At 42.4% G+C, this 9,913-nt stretch overlaps 1 non-coding gene and 1 pseudogene across 1 annotated transcript; one reads left to right on the top strand and one right to left on the bottom strand.

Annotated features, from left to right (window-relative positions):
- Positions 1-930: 930 nt before the first annotated feature.
- LOC130741609 (small nucleolar RNA R71) lies at positions 931-1,037 on the bottom strand. Its single transcript, XR_009020497.1, has one exon. It is a non-coding gene; the product is annotated as a small nucleolar RNA R71 (small nucleolar RNA).
- A 1,479-nt stretch (positions 1,038-2,516) lies between these two features.
- On the top strand, positions 2,517-5,557 carry LOC130736178 (uncharacterized; annotated as a pseudogene).
- Positions 5,558-9,913: the final 4,356 nt, after the last annotated feature.

The following is a 9,913-nucleotide window of genomic DNA, read 5'->3' as shown; positions in this document are numbered from 1 at the left end:
AACTCAGCAGAAACAGAAATCAGAGGCAGGATTCATGATAGTTACCTCGATACCTAGAAGTAGGGACGAACTGCACGAAGATTGGTCAAGTTTTCGCGGAAATCCCCTCCCCCCTTGCTCCCCACGAAATCAGCCACAAATGGAAAGAAAATGAGAGGATTTTGCTTTTTCGCGCTATTTATAGGCGGGTGAAATCGCGGGAAAATGAAAATTTCGCGATTCCGATTTTTGCAGCACGATCACCGAGAAATTCTAAGAGAGATTCTGGCGTCGGAATTCCAGAACTCAAAACAAATATCTAGGATTTGGGAAAAACGATATCGAAAAACTCAAAAGCGGTGTCGGTTAATCTGCCCCGAAAAACTACTTTTTGCTGTGATGCTCAAACGACAAAACTTCCAACTGAAGAAAGATTGGAAACGTCGAAACAAATCTGGCAACGCGGACGGAATCTTCGTTAGAAGTCCCGAATAGAAAAAGTCTTCATCCATTGCTCGAAAATAGGGTTTCGAAGCAAAGAAATTAGCGTCGGCGGACATCCGAAAAGTGAAACCTATCGTGCGTACAGTCCAGAGTTCCGAAATGAAACGCTGGTCGATGGAAAAATAAAGAGAATCTTTAAATTTTCCGAGAGTTCGAAATCTCACTCAAAACGTTGCTTTAAGAGCGAAATAGTCTATTCTGGACACGCTCGCCCTAAGGCAAGTGTGCAGACGACTCGCACTAACTCCGAAAACAACTACGCAACATTCCTCAAGCAATTCCTGAACTTTCTTCTTCATTAATCTTCCTCAAATGTCAAACTCCTGTCACGCTTACACTGATTCTACGCGTGAGTCGGAAACTAGCTTGTTCTGAAAATCCAGGTCTTACAGGGAAGACCTTGCAGAAAAATTCACAACGAGGTTCTTCCCAAGGTCCCTCTTGAGGAAATTGAAGAATGACATCATGACGTTCACACAATCCTCAGATGAAAATCTTTATGAGGCTTGGGAGCATTTCAAGAAGCTTTTGAGGAAATGTCCTCAACACAATCTTACCCAAGCTGAATGTGTGGCGAAGTTCTATGATGGGTTACTATACTCATCACGGTTTGGCTTGGACGCGGCTTCAAGTGGGGAGTTCGATGCTCTTCCCCCACAAGCGGGGTATGATTTGATAGAGAAAATGGCGATGAGAGCCATGAACTTCGAGAATGAACGCCAAATCCGAAGAAGTTCTTTTGAAGTGGAAACTTATGACAAGCTCATAGCCTCCAATAAGCAACTCTCCGAGGAAGTAGCTCAAATGCGGAAACATATACAGGATACCAAGTCAATTGGAGCGAGAGTAACTAGTTTGGAGTGCAAATTTTGTGGTGAATCTCATGATAGTAACCAGTGTACTGTCAATGATGATGTTAGCAAGGTCAGAACATTGACTCAAGGAGGAAAAGCTCCAACCTCAGAACAAGGCCCTCTTGACCAGCCGCAAATTGTTGTAAAGACGGTTGGCAAGAAGAGTCTTGAAGAGCTGATTGAAGGATTTATTGATCATTTAGCGAGCAATTACAAGTGCCACGAGTTGGCCATAAAGAGCTTGGCGAGTCAATTGGAACAGCTAGCGAAACAAATGTCCGGAAATCACCAAGGTAAGTTCTCTTCCGAAACTTTAACTTTAACTGAGCAAGAAAATACCGCTGTTGTTTCCACTAGGAGTGGAAGAGTGTTACATGAGCCAGAGGAAAAAATTGAGGAAGAGAAAAATGAGGAAGCTGAGGTAGAAAGAGATGAGGGTGTTATGGAGGAAAGAGCTGTAAACACTCATATCCCTAAGCTCCGCAAGATTCCATTTCCCAAGGCTTTGGTGATGAAAAATTTGGATAAACAATTTTCTATGTTCTTGGAGGTTTTTAAGAAACTCCATATTAATATCCCTTTTTCTGAAGCCTTGGAGCATATTCCAATCTATGCTAAATTCATGAAAGATATCCTAGAAGGAAGTTGAGTGAGGTCGATGAAACTATCTTGATGACCGAAGAGTGTAGTGCCATTTTGCAAAGGAAGATGCCTAAAAAGAGGAGAGATCCCGGGAGTTTTACGATTCCGGTGGAGATAGAGGGGTTAACTATGGTAGAAGCCTTGTGTGATTTAGGAGCGAGTATCAACTTGATGCCGCTTAGTATGTTTAAAAGGTTGAACTTAGGTGAGGTAACCCCAACTATGATTTCTTTGCAAATGGCGGATAGGACCTTAAAAACCCCCTACGGGATCATTGAAGATGTTGTGGTTAAGGTGGATAAGTTTGTCTTCCCAGTGGATTTTGTCATTTTAGCCATGGAAGAGGACTCTAAAGTTCCTCTCATATTGGGGAGACCATTCTTAGCCACAGGTGAGGCTTAGATTAAAGTGGCTAAGGGAACTCTAACTTTGAAAGTGGGTGAAGAGGAGGTCCTCTTCAATATCTTTGACTCCTTAAAACACTGAGCGGAAGAGTTTGTTAGGATATCTATTAAGAACCCTTTGGAAACAACAATCATGGAGGGGTTAGAAATAGAGGACCAAAATCTTGAGAGTGAGCTTGACTCCTTGTACCATGAGGTGAATGCTACTCTATCTCAATTAGAATCTGTCTCATCTCTTGCCACCAAAAGCATTTGGAAAGAAGAATTAACTAGGGATGAGGAGATTCCAATTGAGGAGAAGAGTGAGCTCAAGCCACTCCCTTCCTCTCTCAAGTATGCTTATCTTGAGGAAGGTGAGAATAAACCTGTTATTTTGAGTAGTGCTCTCACACCTTTAGAAGAGGAGAAACTCCTCAGAGTTTTGAGAGATCACAAGTCAGCTTTGGGTTGGACTATTGATGATATCAAAGGTATTAGTCCTGCGATATGCATGCATAAAATTTTGTTGGAAGAAAATTACAAACCTATAGTCCAACCTCAAAGAAGACTTAACCCTTCCATGAAGGATGTGGTGAGGAAAGAGATAATTAAATTGCTTGATGCAGGTGTGATTTATCCAATTTTGGATAGTGAATGGGTAAGTCCCGTTCAAGTGGTTCCCAAGAAAGGAGGCATCACTGTGGTTGCCAATGAGAACAATGAGTTGATTCCCACTCGTCAAGTGACGAAGTGGAGGGTTTGTATTGACTATCGAAGGCTGAATTCGGTAACTAGAAAGGATCACTTTCCTTTGCCTTTCATAGATCAAATTCTTGATAAGTTGGCTGGGCACCAATACTACTGTTTTCTTGATGGCTATTCCGGGTACAACCAAATTTGTGTTGCACTGGAAGACCAAGAGAAGACGGCATTCACTTGCCCTTACAACGTGTTTGCTTATAAGAGAATGCCATTTGGGCTTTGCAATGCCCCAGCTACTTTCCAAAGGTGTATGTTTGCTATTTTCTCTGGCTTGATAGAGACTTGCATCGAGATCTTTATGGACGACTTCTCTGTTTTTGGTCCAAATTTTGATGCTTGTCTAGGGAATTTAGCCTTGGTTCTAAAAAGATGTCAAGAGACCAACTTGGTCTTGAATTGGGAGAAATGCCATTTCATGCTTAGGGATGGCATAGTTCTTGGACACAAGGTGTCCGAAAAGGGGATTGAGGTTGATAGAGCTAAGATTGAAGTCATTGAAAAGCTCCCTCCCCCGACTAACATCAAGGGTATTAAGAGTTTCCTCGGGCATGCTGGATTTTATAGGCGGTTTATTAAAGACTTTTCCAAATTAGCTAAGCCTATGACCAACTTGCTTGAGAAGGAGGTACCTTTTACTTTTGATGAGAAGTGTTTGAAAGCTTTTGAGTCGATTAAAGAGAGTTTGGTGACAGCCCCGGTAATTGTTGCTCCGGATTGGTCTCTACCATTTGAAATCATGTGTGATGCTAGTGATCTAGCTTTAGGGGCTGTCTTGTGTCAAAAGAAAGAAAGAGTGTTGTATGTGATATACTATGCAAGTAGAGTGTTGAATGAGGCTCAAAGGAACTACACTACAACTGAAAAAGAGTTGTTGGGTGTAGTCTTTGCTTGTGAAAAGTTTAGGTCTTACATCTTGGGTTTTAAAGTAATTGTTCATACTGACCATGCTGCTTTGAGGCATTTGTTTGCTAAACAGGACTCTAAGCCAAGGTTGATTCGATGGGTCTTACTCCTTCAAGAGTTTGACCTTGAGATCATTGACCGGAGAGGCAAGGACAATAGCGTGGCAGACCATTTGTCAAGATTGGAAGGTGGGGCGTGCAACCCAATACCTATTCAAGAGGAGTTCCCGGATGAGAAACTCCTAGCTGTTTCCACCGAGGAACCCCTACCCTGGTATGTACATTTTGCTAATTTTCGTGTTGCTGGACTTATTCAAAGAAAAAATTTCTGCATGATGCAAAATCTTACCTCTGGGATGACCCTTTCCTTTTCAAAATTTGTTTTGATGGAGTCATTAGGAGGTGCATCCCTGAAGTTGATTTTGAGAAAATTCTTTGGCATTGCCATGGATCAAGTTATGGTGGACATTTTAGTGGGGAAAGGACCGCTGCTAAGGTTCTCCAAAGTGGTTTCTATTGGCCTACGCTGCATAGGGATAGTAGAGCTTTTGTTGAGAGTTGTGATAGATGTCAACGAACTGGTAACATCTCAAGGAGAAATGAGATGCCCCTAAAAAATATTTTGGAAATTGAGTTGTTTGATGTCTGGGGCATCGATTTCATGGGACCTTTCCCACCTTCTTTTGGTTGCCAGTATATTTTAGTGGTTGTTGATTATGTTTCCAAGTGGGTTGAAGCCGCTGCACTCTCAACAAATGACTCTAAGGTGGTGGTTGCTTTTCTAAAAAAGAACATTTTTACTAGGTTTGGTGTTCCTAGGGCGATTATAAGTGATGGGGGTACCCACTTTTGCAACAGAGCTTTCGAGTCTCTCTTGGAAAAATATGGTGTAAAGCACAAAGTGTCTACCCCCTATCACCCCCAAACTAGTGGGCAAGTTGAGATTTCTAATCGGGAATTAAAACGTATTCTTGAAAAGGTGGTAGATTCTTCCAGAAAGGATTGGTCAAGGAAACTTGACGATGCTTTATGGGCCTACCGAACCGCTTTTAAAACTCCGATTGGTACCTCTCCTTTCCACTTAGTTTTTGGGAAAGCGTGTCACTTACCTGTGGAATTAGAACACAAGGCCTATTGGGCCATAAGGAAATTGAATTTTGATTGGAAAGTTGCTAGCGAGAAGAGACTCTTACAATTGAATGAGCTTGATGAGTTTCGACTCCGAGATTATGAGAGTGCTAGCATCTACAAGGAAAAGACAAAGAAGTGGCATGATAGGAAGATTCTGAATAGGGAATTTGTCACAGGGCAATTGGTGTTGCTCTTCAATTCTAGATTGAGACTCTTCCCTGGGAAACTTAAGTCTAGATGGTCTGGACCCTTTGTGGTCAAGAGGGTGTTTCCTCATGGTGCTGTTGAGGTTGAAAACCCAGAGACAAAGAATACTTTCACTGTGAATGGGCAGAGGTTGAAGGTGTACCAAGGTGGTGAGGTTCTGAAGTTGGAAACCATGTTTTTCAAACCTCCTTGATAAGGGGGATAATCTACCTAAGACTATAACAATGGGCTGCTTGGGAGACAACCCAAGTTTTGGTTTTATTTTGCTTGTTTGGTTGTTGCATTGTGCAGGGATTGAGAACCTAAATTCTGGAGTAGGAGGTGGCTCTAAGGCCTCCATGGTAATTAGTAAAGAAGGTCAACTCTTCCCTTGAGATTAGCTAATGCATTTTTACATATTTTTTCTTTGTAGCTTTTATTTTTCTTTTTATCATGCATTGCTATTTAAGTTTTTGTTTTTGGGTCTTTTACTTCCCTATACTCACACGCTTTTAGCTATAGTTTTGTTTCCTTACATGTGCTGTTTTTGAAAATGCTTTTGTGAATACTTGCTGCTGTTTTAGGGGATGAGTGATTGCATGTTTGGGGAAGAGAGGAGGAGACTTCGGTCTTCCGAGTGTTTCTTGAGAAAGAAGTCGAGGTGAGTCCATTAAGGGTCTAACTTTGACCCTTCACCATAAAATTTCCCTGGAGGATCTTGACTCACTTGCAATTCTTGGTTCTGCATTAATTTCACTCATAGCGTGCTTTGTGATTCTTGCTTTATTCTTGAGACTTGTAGGATTTCTTGAGATTCTGAATTAGTTGATTGAACATTGTCTTTAGTTGCCCCGAGCCTTTTTGGAGATTTTATTGTAGCCAAGTGATTGGGGCGGATGTTTGGTTGGAATATTGGGGAGTGATGGTCCTTGATTATATTTGTATGGAGCTGAAAAATTGTGAGATAATCTCTTGCCCCGAAAAGAAAAAAATCATTGAAAAAAGAAAAAAAAGAAAAAGAACTCCTGAGCAAAAGCTGGAGTTGTAAAAGAACAAAAGAAAAAGTGAAAAAAGGGGGGTACAAGAGACTTGTGCTAAAATGTTTTTTGTGAAAAGCTCCGAGGGGGAGGGGGGTTAGAATTGGACCACACTCAATGTGCTTGACGCCTAGAATTTCCTTAGGGACCAACCACCATCATGTTCTACCTAGCCAATGTTTCAGCCCTTTTTAAAGTCTCATTGAATTTGTGCATGTTTGATCTTTGTTGTTATTGAGTGAATGACATTCAGAACCTATGAACTTGCTTGTGTGCTCAGTGCACTAAATCAACATCTCATCCTAGGATTTTTAGTTCGATATGCTTCTCATGAATGGACTCTACACTCTTCTCTTTTCAAAAGATGCATGAAGTAGGTTGTCGGGTCTTTCTCTTGGAACTGGCTGTGATTCCTTTGCCCCCCTGTTTTTTGTGCAGTATTCCTTGTTGAGAGCACTTGTTTGGGAGCATTTCTTGCGCTTGAGGGCAAGCGAGTGTTATTTACGCTCGAGGGCGAGCTGTCGTTGAGTATAGTGGTGTGATGACCCTTGTTTAGTGGTGTTTTTAGGGTCATTTCTTTCTTTGTTTTGAGTCTTTTTGTTGAGTCTCATGTAGTGTTTCATGCATTCTCATGCATTTTTATCTTTCTTTAAGTCTTTACTTCGTTTTGGTAATTTTGTAGTTTTATAGGGAGTTTTCTTGCATTTTAAGTAAGTTTAGGACTTGCACGGTTTTATTGTGTTAATTGAAGGATCTCTTGTGCTAATAAGCTCTTTGAACTTCTAGAATTTTCCTTGGCTTGTTGGTTAAGTTTGCAGATCAGGAACTGAAGGTGAAAGAAGGCCAAGAAGCTTGGAATTGAAGGAGGACTTAAAGAGGCTTGGAAGAGGAGTTACAAGAAGCTAAAAAGTCTTTTCCAGCGAACTTAAGTGCCTAGGCGCTGGGAATTGGCGCCTAGGCGCCAATTACCTTCTAGAGAGCATGTTTTTGACTGGAATTGGCGCTCAGGCGCTCTGAATTGGCGCCTGAGCGCCCAGACTCGATTGTTTTGCCTATAAATTGGTTTTTAGACATTTCTCTTGGGACCTTTTGTCATTTTTATCATATTTTCATAAGTTAGAAGAGAGGGTTTGAGTTCTGGAGCTTGAGGAGCTTTCCCTAAGCCCTATGTTTCAGGTTTCATCTTTATCTTCTAGTATGGATTCCATAGCCATGCTTGGTTAAAACCCCTTTTGTTTTGGGTTCTTTGTAAGACTTTGGATGTTTTAGCTTTCATTCCTTTTCTATTCATGTTGTTCTGAGTAAACCCTTGAATCTCACTCCTATGCTTTATCTCTCAAGCTTGAATGCATGCTAGCTTTTTACTTTTCTATAATCATAACGATAGTTTGTTATAGAATTGGGACTTGTTGTGAGATTACCTCTTCTATACTTGTTGCTAGGAATAGAGGAAGGGTTGAGGTTTGTTGGCCTAAATTGCATGCTTAGTGCTTCTAACAAATGTTTAAGTTATCAAGGAATTGAATCTATCTTTTGATTAGAAAGGGTTTTCTTTACGAGGCATCGATAGATGACTATCTAGGCTAGAACATCAAGGAGAGACTCGGGATTAATTGAATAGGAAGGTTTGCTAAAACTGAATTTGTTGAGCAAGAACCCAAGGCAATCTCATCTCTGAATTTCAATCGCTTTATTACTTGATCACTTGTCTTTTTACAAACTCAAGAAACAACCAATCATTAAAACTGAATTTTACTCGCTTTTCAACCTTGAACTTGAATCTTAAACTGGATTTGCAATCTAATTCCCTGTGGTTTGACAATTTAAAATCGGGTAGATTCTGTACACTTGCAGAAGAACCAACAGTCTCCATGGGGTAACAGACGATGGTGAACACGAATCAGCTAGCGGAGATGATGGCCACTATGGCCCAGGCGATGACTAATCAAGCAAATGACAACGCTCAGAGGCGTGCTGCGGAGGAAGCGCGTGATCAACACCAGCGTCAGAGGCAGGTGACTCTGGATCAGTACAAGGGGCTGAATGACTTCAGGAGACAGGATCCACCTAAGTTCTCGGGCGGTACTGACCCGGACAAAGCGGATCTCTGGATTGAGGAAATAGAGAAGATCTTTGGCGTACTACAGACTGCTGAGGGAGCCAAGGTGGGCATGGCAACCTTTCTGCTGTTGGGTGATGTTGAGTACTGGTGGAGGGGCGCCAGAGGGATTATGGAAGCAAACCATGTGGAGGTGAACTGGAATTCTTTTCGTGCTTCTTTTCTGGACAAGTATTTTCCTGACAGTGCTCGTGACGAGCGTGAATCACAGTTTCTGACTCTTCGACAAGGGAGCATGACTATTCCGCTGCTAAGTTGGAATCCTTGGCCAAACACTTCCGATTTTTCCGTGATCAGGTTGATGAACCTTACATCTGCAAGCGCTTTGTGAGGGGACTGAGGGTTGATATTGAGGACTCGGTGAGACCGTTAGGGATCGTGCGGTTTCAGGCATTGGTTGAGAAGGCTACAGAGGTAGAGCTGATGAAGAACAAGAGATTGAACAGGGCTGGAGTTGGAGGACCAATGAGGTCGACACCTCAGAGTTTTCAAGGAAGGGGAAGATTTCAGGCGAAGAAACCTTATCAACGTCCTGCGGGGAGAGGGTTTACCCCAAGATCTTACAAGCCGATGGCTGCTGCTGCAACTTCTGGAGGGTCGGGAAACTGTACCCCAAACCGTGATGTGACCTGTTTCAGGTGTGGAGCGGTCGGGCACTATTCAAGCAGTTGCACAATGCCACCAAGATGCTTCAACTGTAATCGACCGGGGCATCTGGCTGTGGACTGCAAGGCACCTAAGGCCGAACCGTCTGTGAATGCTGCTAGTGGAAAGCGTCCAGCTGCGAGGGGAAGAGTTTATACAATGGATGGCGAAGATGCTGAAGGAGTGGATGGCTTGATCAGAGGGGAATGTGAAATCGACGGTAACCTTCTAACTGTACTCTTTGATTCTGGTGCAACTCATTCTTTTGTCTCTAAGGATTGCGTATCAAGACTGAATCTGCCTATTACTGCTTTGAGTTTTGATCTTATGGTGACTACACCTGCTAGGACCCTACTTGCTAATGTCGCATGCATGCACTGTTCAGTAGTATATAGAGATAGAACTTTTCATGTCAATCTAGTATGCTTACCCCTTAAAAACCTAGATGTAATCCTAGGGATGGATTGGTTATCCCACTACCATTGTCTTTTGGACTGTAGTCGAAAGAAAGTGGTGTTCCCCGACTCGGATCTTTTCGAGTACCTTTCTACTAACCATATTAGTGCATCGTTGAGCGAGGGCACTCAGAAGTACTCTTCATTGCTAAGTTTGGAGGGGAGGAAGGACTCGGATGTTCATGGCATTCCGGTGGTTCGATACTTCGCTAATGTTTTTCCTGGAGACGTACCTGGACTACCGCCGGTACGTGATGTAGAGTTCGTGATTGACATTGTACCCGGAACCGGACCGATTTCAATCGCACCTTACC

This window comes from Lotus japonicus, chromosome 2 (genome assembly GCF_012489685.1).
Source record: "Lotus japonicus ecotype B-129 chromosome 2, LjGifu_v1.2".
In the NCBI taxonomy this organism is placed as follows: Eukaryota; Viridiplantae; Streptophyta; class Magnoliopsida; order Fabales; family Fabaceae; genus Lotus; species Lotus japonicus.
The sequence above is the reverse complement of the archived record's forward strand: the minus strand, read 5'-3'. Positions and strand labels throughout refer to the sequence as shown.